This window comes from Aptenodytes patagonicus, chromosome 1 (genome assembly GCF_965638725.1).
Source record: "Aptenodytes patagonicus chromosome 1, bAptPat1.pri.cur, whole genome shotgun sequence".
NCBI lineage: Eukaryota > Metazoa > Chordata > Aves > Sphenisciformes > Spheniscidae > Aptenodytes > Aptenodytes patagonicus.
This window is the reverse complement of record NC_134949.1, coordinates 45937846-45955141: the sequence shown is the minus strand read 5'-3', so window position 1 is coordinate 45955141 and position 17296 is coordinate 45937846. Positions and strand designations below refer to the sequence as shown.

The window sequence follows — 17296 nt, the reverse complement described above, 5'->3', positions numbered from 1 at the left end:
TGGGATACAAACACATAAGTAGAATTCATTTTGTGAAAGTTAACCAAAGAAAAAAGGGAAATAGGAAACCATAAAGGATATGACCCTCCTTCCCACAGCAAAAGCCCTTGGTTTTCTAGAAGTAGTCCCCAGTCTTTGCTGATCTCTAGAGAGTAGCAGCAAGCAGGTAATCTTCTGCAGGCAACCTCACACTTTGCCCTCCTTTTACCCCTGAGAAATGTCAGCGGCTTTTAGGGAATGACTACTGGTTTGAGGACCACAACTTAAGAAAGGGAGGTTAGTTCTGGGTAATTAACATAAGGAGAAAGAAAGTTCCTTTAGACATACAGATGAAATTTGACAAAGCAGGTTGCAACTGGTTTCAGCACTAAAAATGTACTAAGAATTTGTAAGTGCCTCATGACAAGATATAGAACATTAATTAACTTCAAGTCTAATTATTGAGTACATGGAATAAAACTGAGTATTTCTACTACAAGGATGGTAATAAGAACTTATTAAATATATTTTTAGCAAAGGAAACAATGACTGCCATGGTTCCTATTGTACGAGTCACACTAATAAGTCCTTCTAGTACATATGTTAAAGTATTTCAAAATAAAAATTTGCAAATTGAGTTAGAAAGATGAAATCATCAATATTTTCAAGTTACCCCTTCTAATTTACACCCTGTCCTCTAGGCAAACTAATCATCCATGCAAGTTAAAGTTGCTACCTGCTGAGCTACAATCTCAATATTAGTGCACTGTACTCATGCATAATTCTGAAGAATTTATGACACATTTGAGACAGATAATCAGGCAAAGCACCATCTTCATTTAAATTATTGAAACAGTAAAGTAGGAGAAAAAGAGAGGGAAACCGATGCCCTAACTTGGAATTTTTTGTGTATATCCAAAGTTGAGCACATATCTACAATATTGCCTTGAGTTCTATTTATTCTTCCATATCCAGTCCACTCTCAAGCACACTGCTGACTAAAAAAAAATAAATTTGTAGGATGAATATATTGCTATAAAGTTCATATATTTATCAGCTACATTTTAAAATGCTGGAAATTCTGTTAATGCCTGCAACTATTTTCAGATATGTTTAATATTATATAGCTCACTAATTACCATACTGTGCTTCTATCTGACAACACAGCAGCTGTTCTAAACTGTATAAATGTCCAAAAACATTCAGGAAACATTTTAAGTATGGGTATTCTATGGAAGATTTCACAGCAAACAGGTCAACAGCGCATGAAGCAATCAAGTTATAATTCAATATAGAGGAGCCAGAATACTGCCTGTTAACAAAATGGAGAATTCTAGGTAATCATTTGATGAGCTGAACTGAAGCTATGCTGGGGTATAATCCTATAACGTATTAGTTAAATAGCTATTACTTTACCTCTAAGCTAGCCTCTTAAAAAGACTAGATCACACAGTTAATAAAACAAATTGCTGCAAATATTGCACCAAAATAAATCATTGCCAAAAAAATAGCAATTCTATTATGTTCTAGAACAAAATCTATAAACCACACTATAATTTTAATGTGAATCACTTACAGAGGAAGAGAACATAGGAAACATAATAGAGTTAAAACAGCATCACGAACAACATGAAAAGTTGTATCCTAGTTCAGCTTTGTGGAACAGGATGGTTCACTGGAAACCTACGCAGATAAAATACCGATTAAAGTAGCTTGAAGATACTTGTTATTTTTCACTGTCCCCATAAATGGGATACATCTGGTTGAAGTGAGGAAACATACTCATCAAAATCACCCAGTTAGTTACACATAGCAGGGTAAGACAAAGCATAGATTACACAGAAACATATAATGCTGAATAAAACAGAAAAGAACAATTCCAGCCATTAGCCACAGAACAAATTCCTATTATTTCCCTCTGACTGAGTTTAGTGACATTCATAGTTTCATGGAAGAGTTGTTTAAATTTGTATGTTTAAACAAACTAATTCTGTCCATAGCACTCTTTTTTGACAGTAAAGAACATTTTTCTGGTAACTATAACATCTCCTCTCCTAGAAAAAGATTTTAATAGGAACTTACCAAATTTTCACCACTTTTTTCCATTACAATTTTTTTAATCTCTTTTGAAAAACAAAGGAACTTTATGGATCTTAAAACATAGGTGGAAGAATCCTTTTAAATATTTGCATACTTTAAGCAATCCCCCAATAGATTTACTAACTCTTCTTGTGACCACAGGGATGCCTCATGACTAACTTGGCTAACTTCAGCGGCTAATTTCTCACTCCTCTAACAGGCAGGAATGCTATATGGAGAAGCTGTCTTGACTTCCGTTTATTATACACTTGAAATCCTGTGGAGGAGATTAACACTTTGGGAAATAAGTGCAAATACATCCAGATGCCAGCCACAACTGAAAAATATTCATAGAATTTTTCACTCAACGCTGTCTAGCAAAGGAGAATAGAAAGCCTCAGGTCTATATTGGTAAAACGTTTTAAATTTGAGTAAATGTAAAGTCTCATACTTTATCGTCAACTGAACAAGACTAAATATTCTATGAAGTATGTCAGATTACCTTTCCACTTCTTCTGGGAACCCAATACTACTACTGCTTTTGAATATTTTGTCAGAATGAAGTTCTTATTTCTTAACTTAGTCCTTGAAGTCATATGTTATTTCCTGTCCTCTAATATTTTAAGCCTATTTGTAAGACCTTCAGTAAATTGTTCTTAAGTTTTGTAGAGGAGTTGGATTTCCATTTTGTGTAATTTTTGTAATACTGCGATAGTAGCGGCATATACCATTTGGAGCACCTGTACTATTTTGAACTTTCTAAAGGATTTTCTCCCTTTCTATTGAACTTCCAAATGAAAAAAATGGCAATACGTATGGACGTCTGGTACACTGAAAATATTATATTGAGTAGTAAAAAAGTATAAAACACAACAAATATATATTTATAATTAGATCAACTACAACTTCCCTCATCATGATTTAATTCTGTCTGGATACAGAGAAAAGCTTCAGGCGAGCCTTATTGTTGTTACCATCCTATTCATGGATCCATTAAGACTCTTACTGGCTCAGCAGTGTTTCAAAGAAATTTTTTAAATGAGTTGTTTAACCAACAAAACAATTAAGTGTAGCTAGGAAACAGGATTTCCAAAACACAGAGCACTGAATGTTTTTTATTTATGCTTCCTTTTTCTGGTAGTTATAGAAAAAATACCTGGCAGTAGAAGTAAGCTGAAAGGATTTTACTGGCTAATCCTTCTGTATGTGCACAGAGGTTTCCGAGAAAGTTCAAGAGAATGGGACAAGCTTCTCCACTATCTTTAATATTAGGCCTTCCATAGCTCTTCAACTCTAAGTAAGATACTACAATTTCTAGTGTGTTAACATTTAAAATTTACTTTGTGCAGCTTTATGGCACTATATAGTTTCTATGAAACAACAGGACCAACAGGTTTTATTGTTGCTAGATAAATAAGCTTAACTAGGGTTCCATGTGGTCTTGCAGTTTCTCGTTTATCTTCCTTTGCTCACTTTTCATGAAAACATATTTGAATTTATGCTTCTCATCTTTTTACTTTCTTGCAATTCCCAACTGTTCTGAACTGCAGTTCCCAATATAACAACTAATTTGTTGTGTTTTCTGCTGTACCTTCTGGAAGAGAGAGTTTTATTGAGATGATGTATTGAACACTATTTGTTAAACTCATCCTGGCAGAAACAATCCAAATTTTGTCATGAAACAATGCCTATCCCAATGGTTAATGGATAATTAAAAAAAAAAAAAAAAAAAATCACGGTTTTGTTTCACTTTTGTGGTACAGTATAGATGATTGTAATGTCTGTTTTGAAATTCTTCATCTGCTCTTTAAAAACAAAGTAACACAAATAAGTTATTAAAAATGGCAAAGTACTATATAAAATAGAGGATTCTGATTTTCTTGAAATGCACTTTATCGTTCTATTCTATCTTTAAGATTTTAAGATTTTCTAGTATATACATAAAGACAACAGAAGAGATTTATTTTCTAGTAATGAAGTTCATCAGATTGTAAATAGTATATGGCAAAGAGAAGGCAGAAATATCCTTTTAGTGTACAGGCTGAAGGTCCCACTCTACTCATTGTATTTTGTTTAAGAAATCATATTCTCCTTAGAAAAACAAGCATCGCTTATTTCATTCCTAAACTTTATCTTTACTTAGGCAATTTATTATTGAAATGTTGTGAAACACCAGACTCTTGAAGTGTTTCAGCATGAGAACATAATTTCAAGAGAAAGAGAGCTTACTCTAATTTAGTACAGTTACACTGATTGTACGCCCACAGCTAGTGCCGTATGAAACCACTCACACAGTAGTTTTTAGTGACAGATATTTTAAACTTCCTTTAAAAACTACCATTAAGTCTGAGATCAGTTTCTGTATTGAACTTCACCTATCATTTTTTGCCATTTATTTTAATACAGAAATGTATTAATGGTTTGAAATGATAATATTAAAATGTTAAGATTTTTAAATGTATTTCAAAATGGTATAAGTACTATCAGTAGTTCCTAATAATATCATTCAGTGAGTTGTCACTGCAGTATAATCTTGTCAGTTCTAAATGCTTAAATATATCTTTGTCTCTTACCACTTAAAAACTGCATTGGATAAAAACACCTACATCTACATTTATTTATGAAATGTGATTAGTATCAGCCCATGTAAAATATTGCACGTAACAATGTAATCATTAATGTAGAAGTACTCCTAAGAGAACTTCAATTTCCTTTTTATATTTTACCTTTTTTTATTACATTGAAACAGTCACATTTCCTACTCATTTGCTATTATTTTGATATTAACATCTATTTCAGCTGCTTCCTTCCTGATGTCTTAGTGTCTCATCTTTGTCCATCCTCACAGACTGTACCCCCAATTTCCAAATTCCACTACAGTTACAAAGTATAATTCCCCAATTTGCCTCTCTACTTCAGTGTATGATTTAGGTTTTTAAGATGCTTAATTCCCACTGATTCATGGAGCTGTTTTTCAAAGGTTTTATTAATTTTTTTTCATTTTCTCAATTTCAAGGCATGAGAAACCTGGAGTTCAGATACTTATTAATTAACTTCAGTTGGATTTCTGTACTTCGCATCCAGTGCACTTGAATGTCTATGATCTCTTTCTGTGATCATGAAAGAAAAAAAAAAAGACGAAAATAAAAGAAATACAAGACTATATGAAGGCTCCATTCTGAACCACTCCTGGGCAGCTAGAGAATACTCAAGGCAAAAATAAAAGGAGTGCCAACTGTACAGAAAAAGCACAACTGACTGAAGATCAGATGCAGCTGTCAGTGTGAGATAATCGTACAAGGACTGCCAAGGACATTGAAAAGTCTCTGTATTAATCATATACTTGTTGGCCAACAATGCTTTGGGATTCTCGACAAAGACAAGTAGATAAGGGTAACATGACATGGCACCTAAAACCTGTACATGGCTGAATCCACAAGGCTGGCACTAAGATCTGCTCTTCAGCTATTTAATTCAAAGAGCAACACCTGAGAGGTAACAACCACAGGAATCATGTCCTTGCTTGGGTAGTTCCTGACATATTGATGGTCAAGATTCTTTAAAAATCAGATTCTTTAAAAATATTCTTATTAAAATGTTCTTTGTAGAGAAAGGGATTTTTGTATCTATTACTCTGAACACGATAACACATGATGAATAATAGAAACTTATCACCGAAAACTAAAAGGAATCCTAGAAGGGCAACACCAAGTGAAAGATGAATAAATGGTTACTGACAGTTTTATGTCAGTACTGGCATTTCAGTAGGGGCCACAGTACGGTAGGGAGGGACCCCCATTCTTCTAGACTCTTGGAAGGCCTTGAATGACTTACAATCTAGACAAATCAGAGAAGCAGAGTGAGGATGGAGATGACAAGCTCAGGCTCAAAAGTAGCTCGTAGAAGAAGAAGCCTGGTCTCCCAGGAGAAAACAAAGTTCATTCTAGTACTACCAACAAACCCAGGGACTGCCATAAAAATTGAGGTTAGTAGCTGTGACAGGAAATTAAAATAAATTCTTTGCTAACACTGTATTAAAATATTGCTTTTTAGACTTGTTACCTAATTCTAGGAAGTTAGCACTAGTCATATTAAAAATCAACAACAGAAACATGAAACTCCAACTCATCTTTACTGGTAAACGTGGTAAATGTATAAACTCTCTTTAGTGCAAAAATAAAATGGAATTATAGGATACAAAATCCATAAACTGCCCTAAAAATGTATAAGCTAAAGGAAGAGTATTTTTATATAAACTCTTTATACAGTGATCAAATATTTTTCTCAATTTTCTTATGTATAAAAATTTATTTTCTTAGACTAGACAATGGAATATTCTGCAGTTGCTTTTAATAAACTCCAGACAAAACGGAGATGAATTTCAACACTGGCAAAGGCTGTTTTACACACTAGACTTGTCTACCTCTTTCACTTAGAGAAAACTCCCACTGAAGCCAATTACCGCCTTTTCATACCACCGGACATCTCTCACAGCACTCAGTTAGCAAGGCGTGACACAAATTTAAAAAAGTAAAAGAATTGATATCCTAAATCAGACAAATCCCATTGGCAAAGTAGGAGAAAGAGGTATAACATATGCATAGACACAATACGTAGCTATCTTTACATATTGAATCTTTTAATGTAACCAGTAACATTAACAGAACCGTATTTTACACCTCCTACTTCTAATTCTCCTCATCCCAGTTGTCATTAGCTGGCAAATCTATGTCTTATCTTAGTGGAAATACGTCTTCCATAACAAACATGAGATATGCCTATGTAAGAACAGTAGGAGTGGATATACCATTATAATAATACATCAGAAGTCTTCTGCACGACAAACCCTGTAATATCCAAGTTGGAATTAACACTCAAAGGTCACACTGTACATTAGATTCTTCTCACCAAGGCCCTGAAATTGCAATACTCAGTGCAGAATACTATGCTTAAAAGGAACCCTGCTGAAGTCATTCAAATACTACAAATTGTTTAGCCTACTTATATGCTGTAGACTGAAGGATTAGAACATGTACAATTGCACATTTATGTTGACATTATGCTACAAAGATGTGTAAAAAGGCAATATGCTAAGACTTATAAAAATCAATCATCGTCACTAAAACTGTGGAAGATATATTAAATGACTTTGCAGAAACTATATTTCAAGATGGGAAAAAGTTTTCTGAAATTCTGTATTTGAAAATGGCCTTTGCTTTCAAAAGAAAGCTTTCTCTTTTTCTTATTTCCGTGTGAAAGATTTTTTGTATTTGTTCTCCCTTGTCAAGTATGACAATGTGTTTATTTGCCTAGTTTGATATAAAATGCACAATGTAAGAGATTTTATGTTGAAACAATTTTTTTGTTTCAAAAAAGGTAAATAGACAATTATTTGATACTTTATTTTTTCAAAAGACTATTATTACATTCCTGCAGATGTTACTGAAATAAGTGGTATATTGAACATGTGTAGTTCATCATTTTCATGATATTTTGTTTCCAGAGAATTTGTGTTAGAGTCCTTAATGACTGCTGGAGAAACAGGCATTAGTTCACATACCATAAGCTCTTTGCTCTTGACAAACAAAGGCTGTCACTATGCACAGACTCTATTCTTACAGAAGTCCGGGAAGAAATTACCCCATTCAGACCAGCAGAAAATATACAGCGACATTGTGCCTCAACAATGCTATAAATACTACCATCCAAATAGGAGAGTAATCTTGCTTACCAAGGATTTATAGCTTTAGTAATTCTTCTGCTCTCAGTATAATTAGTCTTTTTGCACTTGATCTCAATAAAAGTCATTATAAAAAAAAGTGAAGTTTTTTTTTCTTTTCAGCTATGTCATTTTTATTATGTTCTAAATATTCTGACTCCATTTCAGAGCATGAAATCGTTAGAGTATTATTCTGAATCTCCTTGAGAGAGCACAAGCTATTTAACTGTGTTCTGCACAGTGACAGAAGAAAAAAGGTTATTAACAGATAACTTTCTTACGTCAGTAGTGTAACTGGCACAGGCAAACAAAACATTTTTCTTTCAATGGCTATAAAAGTAAAAAATAATTCTGTATGTTCTTTTGATAATAATTTGTATAGACCTCAGTTTTTCTTTAACTTTAACCTCAAATCTCTTCAACCTTTTGCGGATATCTGAGTGTCTACAGAATTTCTTATATAGTAGCTATAGGACTACCGTTGTGATAAAGCTATAAAGGATTGCTCAAGGAAACAAAGCATGGCAGAAAAGCTAAATGCAGTTCTTAAGCCACAGTCCTGTTTCATAGAAGGAACTCGTCAGATGAAATATCTAAAATTGAAGGATCCCTAGAAGAAGTTATAGAAAAACAGAAGTTGTAAACATCAAAAAATTGCCAAGGCCATATGGCATTCATTCAAAAACTAAAACCAGGATGAAATTGCCAAACTGCAGTGAGCGACTTCTTGATTAAAACTCTTTGGTTCTAGAGAGCTGAAAAGCAGGTAATGCAATATTAATGCTTATGAAGAGCTCAAGGGAAGGTTGAGGGAGCTTCCAAACAGGAAGCCTTACATTTATATGGAGAGAAAGTATTTTAAAGAATAGAGTCATTGGATATATGAGCAAACATAACATAATTGGGAAGAGTCAACGTGACTTTCTTAAAGGGAAGTTATATCTCACAAACATATTGGAATTTTTTTTTAAGGCTTCAAGTAACACTTAGACAAGAAAGATAGAGTGGATTTCCAAATGGCATTCAACAAGACCATTAGAGAAACTATCAAAACACAGAACAAGATAAAAAGTATTCCTATGGGCAAGTAATTGACAGAAACAAAAGACGGGAACAAAATATCATTTCTCACAAAGGACAGAGATCACCAGCAGAGGCCTAAGGAGACTTGTGCTGGAACAGGTTGTTGATCAAATTCATAAATGGTCTGGAAAAGTTAAGAGTAGGCCAAAGTTTGCTGATGATCCTAAGCGTAATAAAAAACAGAGCCATTTCTAATAAAAATTAGAGATGAAATGGCATATAAAATTCAATGTAGATGAAAGTGATTCAAATTGGGAAAAATATTAACTTTAAACATACAATGAATGGCTTTGAACTGAGAGCTGACAGTTCAATGAAAAGACCAGCCCGGTACTAAGAAGAGGAAAAAAAAATATTAAGAATTATTAAGGAAAAAAACCAGAAAACATTATTATGCTACTACATAAATCCATGCTGCACCTGAATCTTGAATACTGTGTTTGGATTTGTTTTTCTCACCTCTGATAACAAGTAATACCACCCAAAAAGATGCAGAGAAGAGAAACAGGACTGTCACAAGTAAGGAACATTTTAATAACAGGAGCAAGTAATACGAAAAATTAAAGCTGTAAAACAGATATGGGGGAATGAAAAGTCTGTAAAATCATGAATGGGATGGAGAAAATAAATAGGGACAGATGTGTACTGGCTTTTACACCCAATTTAAGGGGTATAAAAAAGAAACATGCAGTTAGCGGCCCTAAAACAATTAAAAGGAAATGCTTCTTCGTACAACAAGCAGTTGATTTCTTACTGTAGCATGCTATAGGTGCTAAAAGTTTACATATGTTCAAAAGTAATCTGAAGGATTCAAGGAATAAAAATCCATCAAGGGCTATTTAATGCAAATATATCACTTTGTTCCAAGAAGCTCATGACCCAAAACATGCTGGAAGCATGAGAGGGTATTTGGAGGAAGCATTGCTATGCACTCCCTATCATTTTATACTCTTCTATACGTGCCTGCTATTGGCCTCTATGGAAGACAAGATACTGCAATAGAGGAATCTTTGATGTTAACAAATTGCATGAGTTCCATGTCTCTCTTATGGAGGCTGAAGCCAGGCTGTATGTTTATTTTGTATCTTCATTCTATTTTGTTATCAAAATATTATTTTATATAAAAATGAATTAGTATTCTTTCATATACTGATGCCACATCTGTCAAAAAAGGCCTGAGAATGTGATATAAGCAATGTAGACATTCGAACTATACTCTCAGGTCTACCAGTGTAGCAAACAGAGTGTGAAAGCAAGCTAATTCATTAACATATGAAATTGTACTTTGATAGCAAAGCAAAGAACTACAGATATTCATTACCTGTAGAAGTGGAGACAGAGAGAAGTTTGCAAAATTCTCAGCTATTTCAAGTACTTAAGAATCTTGAAAAACTCATCTAAAGATGTTTCTAATATAACATCATGAATATGATGGAAGTTTGGTGCTTATTTTAAAGTTGGGACTACCTCAGTGGATTTATGCCAACTTAAACTAATCGAAGATCTGTTTCATAGTGTGTTTCAATCATAAAAATAACATGAAAACTATGTCACTCAACCTTTTCATTCTTTTAATAAACTCCATTAATATTAATGAAATTACAACAAATCTGTATTCAAAAGTGTTAAGCTTGGATCATAACCAAGGGACAATTATTTATCTTTAGTGATTCTGAAATCCTTGAGGATTCATATTACAAAATGATACCAAAATCTTGCATGCATTTTCCAGTACTAGGACAAAGACACAGTAATTATTGAGTAAAGATTATTTAAGATGAGTAAGTAATTCCAAACAATGATATAAAATTCTTGATAGCATCTTCTGAGATTGTAATTAAATGGAATTAAATGTCATTTTTCCTTCCCCTGAGATTTTTCAGTGGAAAGTAATCTTTATCACCCTCATCAAAATCCTTCACGCACAGCCTACTTTGTCTCATTGTATACACACTGCCAAACTCAATCAAGGCAGTACTGAAACACAAATAACCCAACCTGTTTTAGGTCTTTCATGTCATCTATCTTCCATGACATAGTAGTACTTCAAGCTACTTCTAGGATTCCAAAGAAAGGAGAGGAACTGCTTAAACTGCCTTTTTCCTTCATGGGAAAGACTAAATCTTCCTTGGTCAAAGACTTCACAGTTCCTTGAGTCTGTATTTTTCCTAAAAATCCCATCACTAAACGGGATTTTGCTGGGGGCGAAGGAAAATGTTCTTCCATTTCAGGAAGTAGAATCAGTTGTCATCGAAATAATTTTCAAAACCCAAACCTAGGGTATACTTTAGTTACTGTGCATTATAGAAACCTTGGCTTTCTCAATTATAATATCTTACTGTGTACACACACAAAATTATAAACATAAGATAGTTTCAGGTTTTAATATATTTTTACTACATTTATTCATGAAAAATACTTTAATAACTTAAATAGGTAATGCTGTCATTTAACGTCTGTAAAACTTACCTAGTTAATATTTTTTCAACTTTCATATTTTTTTCAGGATCAATTTTGATAGAAAACATCTGGGTTTTAGTGACTAGTTAGCTCTGTCACAAATTCATGGAAATGTGCCCTGTGCGGCAATATCTAAAGATGCCTTGGAAAGGAAATCAAGCTTTTTGATCTTTTGCTTGGAAGTGTTTTCCTGTGTTGCCATGGTATCAGTGATAGCTATTTTAAGACATTGGCTGTGGAATATCTTCGAAAATATACCTAGACAACACATAAATCATCTGTACTCTAATACTTCTAAAACAGTGACTAATCTTTCCGTACTTCAGTGGAACAGAGTGATATGAAGCCATTATGTTTGTGTAAGGAATCCTTTAGAAAATTCAGTTTTGAAGTTTTTGACCGCTGAATCTACCTCATTCAAGGCCTTTTCAGTTTTCACAAATCTGTAAAATTCTGTATGTGAATTTTGACTACGCTTTGCATCCCTTTTGGTTCCCTTATGTTCACTAGCTTTTAAAAGTTAGAGCATAACAAATGTAGCCAAAGTTTGTATTTACATAACTTGAGAGTCCAAGGCTCTTACTCTCCTGGAAAAGGTCTGCTGACTTCTTCCAGAGTGCCTTATCCACAAGCTACTCCTCACAGCTTCCAGGATGGCTCTAGAACTCCTCCGCCCAGCATCTATCTTCTTCTTCCCAGAGCAGTGACCTGACATTGGAAATCCTTACAAAAGCTGGAATTCACGATTTGCAGTACTCAAGCTAACCTCAAAAAGGGTTTCTATCAGACAGCTATCATTGAAACTACCTATACAACTGCACCTATGCCTTATTTCAAATTATGAAATACTTATAAATAAGTAGCTCCTTAGCAATAGTAATGTTCACGTGTTTTTTTCCTCAAAACAGAGGATATCACATTGAATGGTTTCTAGACTGGTACTGATGTGTTTGGTGGTACAGAGGATGGAAGGAAGAGAATTAGAATACAGAAACACATCAATTCCTTTTAAGGGAAGTCAAGTCTTTTGAAAATATCTTAAATTTGCAGTTACTGTCTGTTAAAGGATAATCATAGTCCAGCTAGTACATTGCCCCAGAAATGTATTATAGAATCATAGAATCATAGAATCATTGAGGTTGGAAAAGACCTCTAAGATCATCGAGTCCAACCGTCAACCCAACACCACCATGCCCACTAAACCATGTCCCTAAGCGCTTCATCTACACGTCTTTTAAATACCTCCAGGGATGGGGACTCCACCACTTCCCTGGGCAGCCTGTTCCAATGTTTAACCACTCTTTCAGTAAAGAAATTTTTCCTTACATCCAATCTAAACCTCCCCTGCCGCAACTTGAGGCCATTTCCTCTCGTCCTATCACTTGTTACTTCGGAGAAAAGACCAACACCCACCTCGCTACAACCTCCTGTCAGGTAGTTGTAGAGAGCGATGAGGTCTCCCCTCAGCCTCCTTTTCTCCAGGCTAAACAGTCCCAGTTCCCTCAGCCGCTCCTCATAAGACTTGTTCTCCAGACCCCTCACCAGCCTCGTTGCCCTTCTCTGGACACGCTCCAGCACCTCAACGTCCTTCTTGTAGTGAGGGGCCCAAAACTGAACACAGTATTCGAGGTGTGGCCTCACCAGTGCCGAGTACAGGGGCATGATCACTTCCCTACTCCTGCTGGCCACACTATTTCTGATACAGGCAAGCTGAATTATTAGCTATTATATGATATATATTATATATTATATATATATTATATATATATTATATATATTATATATATTATATATATATTATATATTATATTATTATTATAGTATTAGCTAAATGTAAGGTAAAACAGCCCCCAAAAATCCTAAGAATAGCTCCTGAACAGAGGCATAGAGTTTGTTTTAACCTAAAAATCATTACCAAACTGATTTTTTCCAGAAAAACTGCCATAATGGCTCACTATGTAAATAGGTTTATGTAAAAGCTCTCTAATAAATAGTAAAATCCTTACTACTCTGATGTAATTGACTATCCGATGCAGTAACAGTGAAGAAAAACCCCAAAGGAATCAATTATACTAATGGCTAAGTGCATTTTATCCATAGAAGAATCTCTGTATAAACAGCCAATTCTCCTTAGAGAAAGCCAAAGTAAAACTACTTAGAATTTTCCAGGAGCTGTCATAATATTCCTTACTAACTGAAATTTAGTATTTGGTACTGCTTATAACAGCAGTGAAATTTAAAGACAGGTGTTAAAAGTCACTGGCTTCAACTTTTTTTAATTGAATTGAAATCTGACATTACACAGCACCTCTTGGTTGTTGCAGTTACTAATAAATCAAAACAAAGGCTTTCATGATGTTAAGAGTTCAAAATTATTCCCAGCATAATTGGAAATGTGGTCCCATTACAAAAATTTCCAGATGAATTTAGCTTATTTACAGACACATAGAAGGACACTGTATACTGATTGCAATATTCAACACTGTGACTACTGGCACCTACTTTCATCAGAAATGCTCCCGAAGTATTCACAGCGGGTCCAATAGCAAACTGAATCAGGCAATCTTGCAATAACTTTACTATTTTTAGAATATATGAGAAATGTAAGGCATTATTCCTTGTAGTTAGCTCCTCAGAGACAAAAAAACCCAAACTTGCAATAACCAAGGTGATTCAATAGCCCGCCAAAAATAGCATAATAACATTTTGTTCATATTTTGTCAACTCACCACCTCAGACTTATAAACACTACTTTAGGTATCAAAACAGGTAAAATTTCTTCCCATGAACATCAGTTGATTCCAGTTAATATGAAGTGAAAAAGCAATTTTTCACTTGCCTCAAACAAGACTGATCTTGGTATTAAATAAAACTTAACTGCCAAACGACATACAGCCTAGCCATCTCTCAAGTTATGGCAACCGCCAGTCCACAGCAGCTTTTTTGTGGGCTGGCACATCTGCTTCAACCAGGCTTATGGGAACAACCATCTGTATTTACATTAAAGAAAAAGCAGCAGCAAAGATGGAAAATGTGCTACTTTGGGGGAAGGAGATTTGAGGTGGACTTGCCTCTATGTTGTCCTCGAGAAGATAAAAAAGCTTTTAAACTGGGCAAAAAATTAATATAAATATAAAATAGAGCAATGAGATTATTAAAACAGAAAAGGCCTCAAAGCTACTAAGTCAAGATAAAATTAGTATAAAATGCTTTATAACAGAACTTCCCACTGTGTCCTCGCAGGCAAGCCCTTGCTTACTGGACTGATTTCAAACAAATAAGTGATTTCCTGTGTTGCAGCAAATTCTGCCCAATTCTCTCTGCTTCTTAGGAAGATCTTCTGTCCATCCCCACAGAGATCTAGCTCTAAGTCTGCATCCTAATACTCAAACTAGTCTTTCCACATAAGGCTTCTACAGGTCTCTACAATCTCTGGTTGATGCCTAGATTAGCCAGTACCTTCCCTGAGCTTAGTGTCAGAGCCTGGGCAAGTGAAGGACTACCTACAGTAGAGATTATATTGGCTCAGGGACCACACAAGCAAACTGGAAATACACAAGTGCATGTGACCAGGTGGGATGCATTTCAGGAAGCTGAGGCACCTGGCTGGTGTGACATGAAGGCCACACTCTATCATCTTTGAAAAGTCACGTCCATCAAGGGAAGTTCCTGATGACAGGAAAAAGGCAAACATCACACCCGTCTTCAGTCTAACCTCAGTTCTCAGTAAGTTTATGGAGCAAATTTTCCTGGAAACCATGCCCAGGCCCATGAAGAACAAGAAGGAGATTGAGAATAGCTGGCAGGAATTTACCAGGGACTGACAAACTTTATTGCCTTCTGTGATGCAGTGACTGGCTCCGTGAACTAGGGGAGAGCATAGTCATAGTTTACCTTGACTTTAGCGAGGCTTTCAGCAAGGCTTCCTTAGTATCTTTATAGACAAATTGGAATGATAGGACTCAGACAGATGGACTCTAAGGTGGGTAGAAAATTGATAGGAGTCTGGAGCTTAACAGTGAAGCCTGCAGGTTAAGGAATGTGATTATTCCCCCTTTTTAGCACTTGTGAGAGTGACAGTATCTAGAGTGCTTCTTTGGGCTCTCCAGCCCACCACGTTGACTTACTGGAATCAGTTCAGTGGTGGCAAGAGGACTACGGGGCTGCAGAGAAGGTCAAGGAGGGATCTAACTGCTGTCTTTGACTACCTAAAGGAAAGGGAACAGAAAAGATTAAGCCGGACTCTTCTTGGTGGTGCACAACGAAAAGACAATAGAAAATGCACGAGAGCTGCAAATTCTGAATAGATACGAGGAAAAAAACTTCATGGTGAGGGCAAACATTGGAACGGGCTGCTGAATCACTGCCCTTGGAGATATCCAAAACATGACTGGACAAGGCCCTGAACAACCTGATCTAAGCTGGCCCTGCCTTGCGCTGTGATCTGGACCAGATGACCTCCGGAAGCTGCTTCCAAGTTAAATTACTTCATCACGATTCTATGATTTGGTCCATTTTGGAAGCAGTACCAAAATTCACTTGCCTCAGGCAGCTGCAAAAGGAATTTGTTTACTTCTTGTACAAGTGAATTGTTGGATCCATACCATCTGATTAGTTACAGAGTCCTCTAGCATCCTCTAGAATGCTTTGTCAGTTTGAAATCCATGCATAGGAAGTGTAGACACAAGCTATAGTCCTAATTCTTTCCCATTTTCCCTTTGAAGAAATTTTAGCTCTTAGATATTGTCGGTCCTTGCGCTCTTACCCCTCCACTGTGCATTTACGAACAAGTTGTATAGTAGATGACTTTTCCAGGGGAATACAACAGCATTATAGATTTTAGAATATGTACCCTCATAGTAATATTAAAGAAAAAAATCAATTTTTTTATATGTACCCTCATAGTAAGAGTAAAAAAATCTTTTTTTTTGAGCATCACTGGAACTACTAATGTGTTCTTCCCCCCAAAAAAAAATACCGTAATTTCCTTCTATTCTGCCTAAAGGTTCTTCTTTGAGAATAATTTTTATCCTTCAAGCTGAGAAAAATCAAACAGCTAGAAATTCCAACATGTAATTTGGCTTCATTTCCATACTGCTATGAAACTGCAGTATCTCTTACCACCGTGCACGTACATCTGTTTGTTTGAACTTTGAATAGGTTATCACACGTGTTCCTTTGGTGGTGTCTGAGTAACAATAATTTAGTACAGCCTTATGCACCAATCTGGAAGAAGTAATCCTACAGCTAGAACAGGAAGTTGTGTCCTCTTTGCAATAATAAGAAACAACCAAATGTTTCAGACACACAAACTTAATGACAAGTGCCTGAAAAGTTTATCATTTTTTAAAACTCTGATGTAAAAGGAATTGTATGTATTTTACTAATTGCATTTCTATAACTTAGAAATTTCAATTCTGTTTTCTTTTTCTTCGTTTTTGGGGTGATCTGAAGTATTGTGAAGTAACTGAAACTAATACACTGCAAAAACTCTTAAAATTGTTGCAAAGCAAGACAAAAACAAGGTGAAAAGATCATTAAAGCAAGCAAGAGCTAGCATGTGTCGTGGTCAGTCTGGAGCTGTGCCTTAGCTGCCTGAGCAGCCAACTGTTAAAGAGCAGCAGCTGGGTTCCACCTGCCTTTCTGTCTGTGAAGTTCCCTGAAAGAGCTGAAATAAACTTTGCCAACCCGCTCCTCCCTCAAATTTGGTTGATATGATGATCAGGTTCTACAACTTTGGCAGACAGTCATTTAGACAGCTCAACTACATACCACTTGTCTCAGGAAAGCCAGCTACTTAATGTTTTTCAATATGCAGAATTTATCTTTCAAGTAAAGATACCAACTTTCTATCAAAAATGAAAAAGAAACACATTTGAAGGAAAATTTGCCTATAGTGTGAATCCCCAAATAATTTCCAGGTTGTCTCCCCAAGAAAAACTGTTATATATGTACTGACTGTTCCATAATGTTCTA

At 35.4% G+C, this 17296-nt stretch overlaps 1 protein-coding gene across 3 annotated transcripts in view; it reads right to left on the bottom strand.

The window, feature by feature from the left end:
- The window catches only part of METTL25 (methyltransferase like 25), a 64591-nt gene that overhangs the window by 24011 nt on the left and 23284 nt on the right, over positions 1 to 17296 (bottom strand). The gene's annotated exons all lie outside the window — the stretch shown is intronic.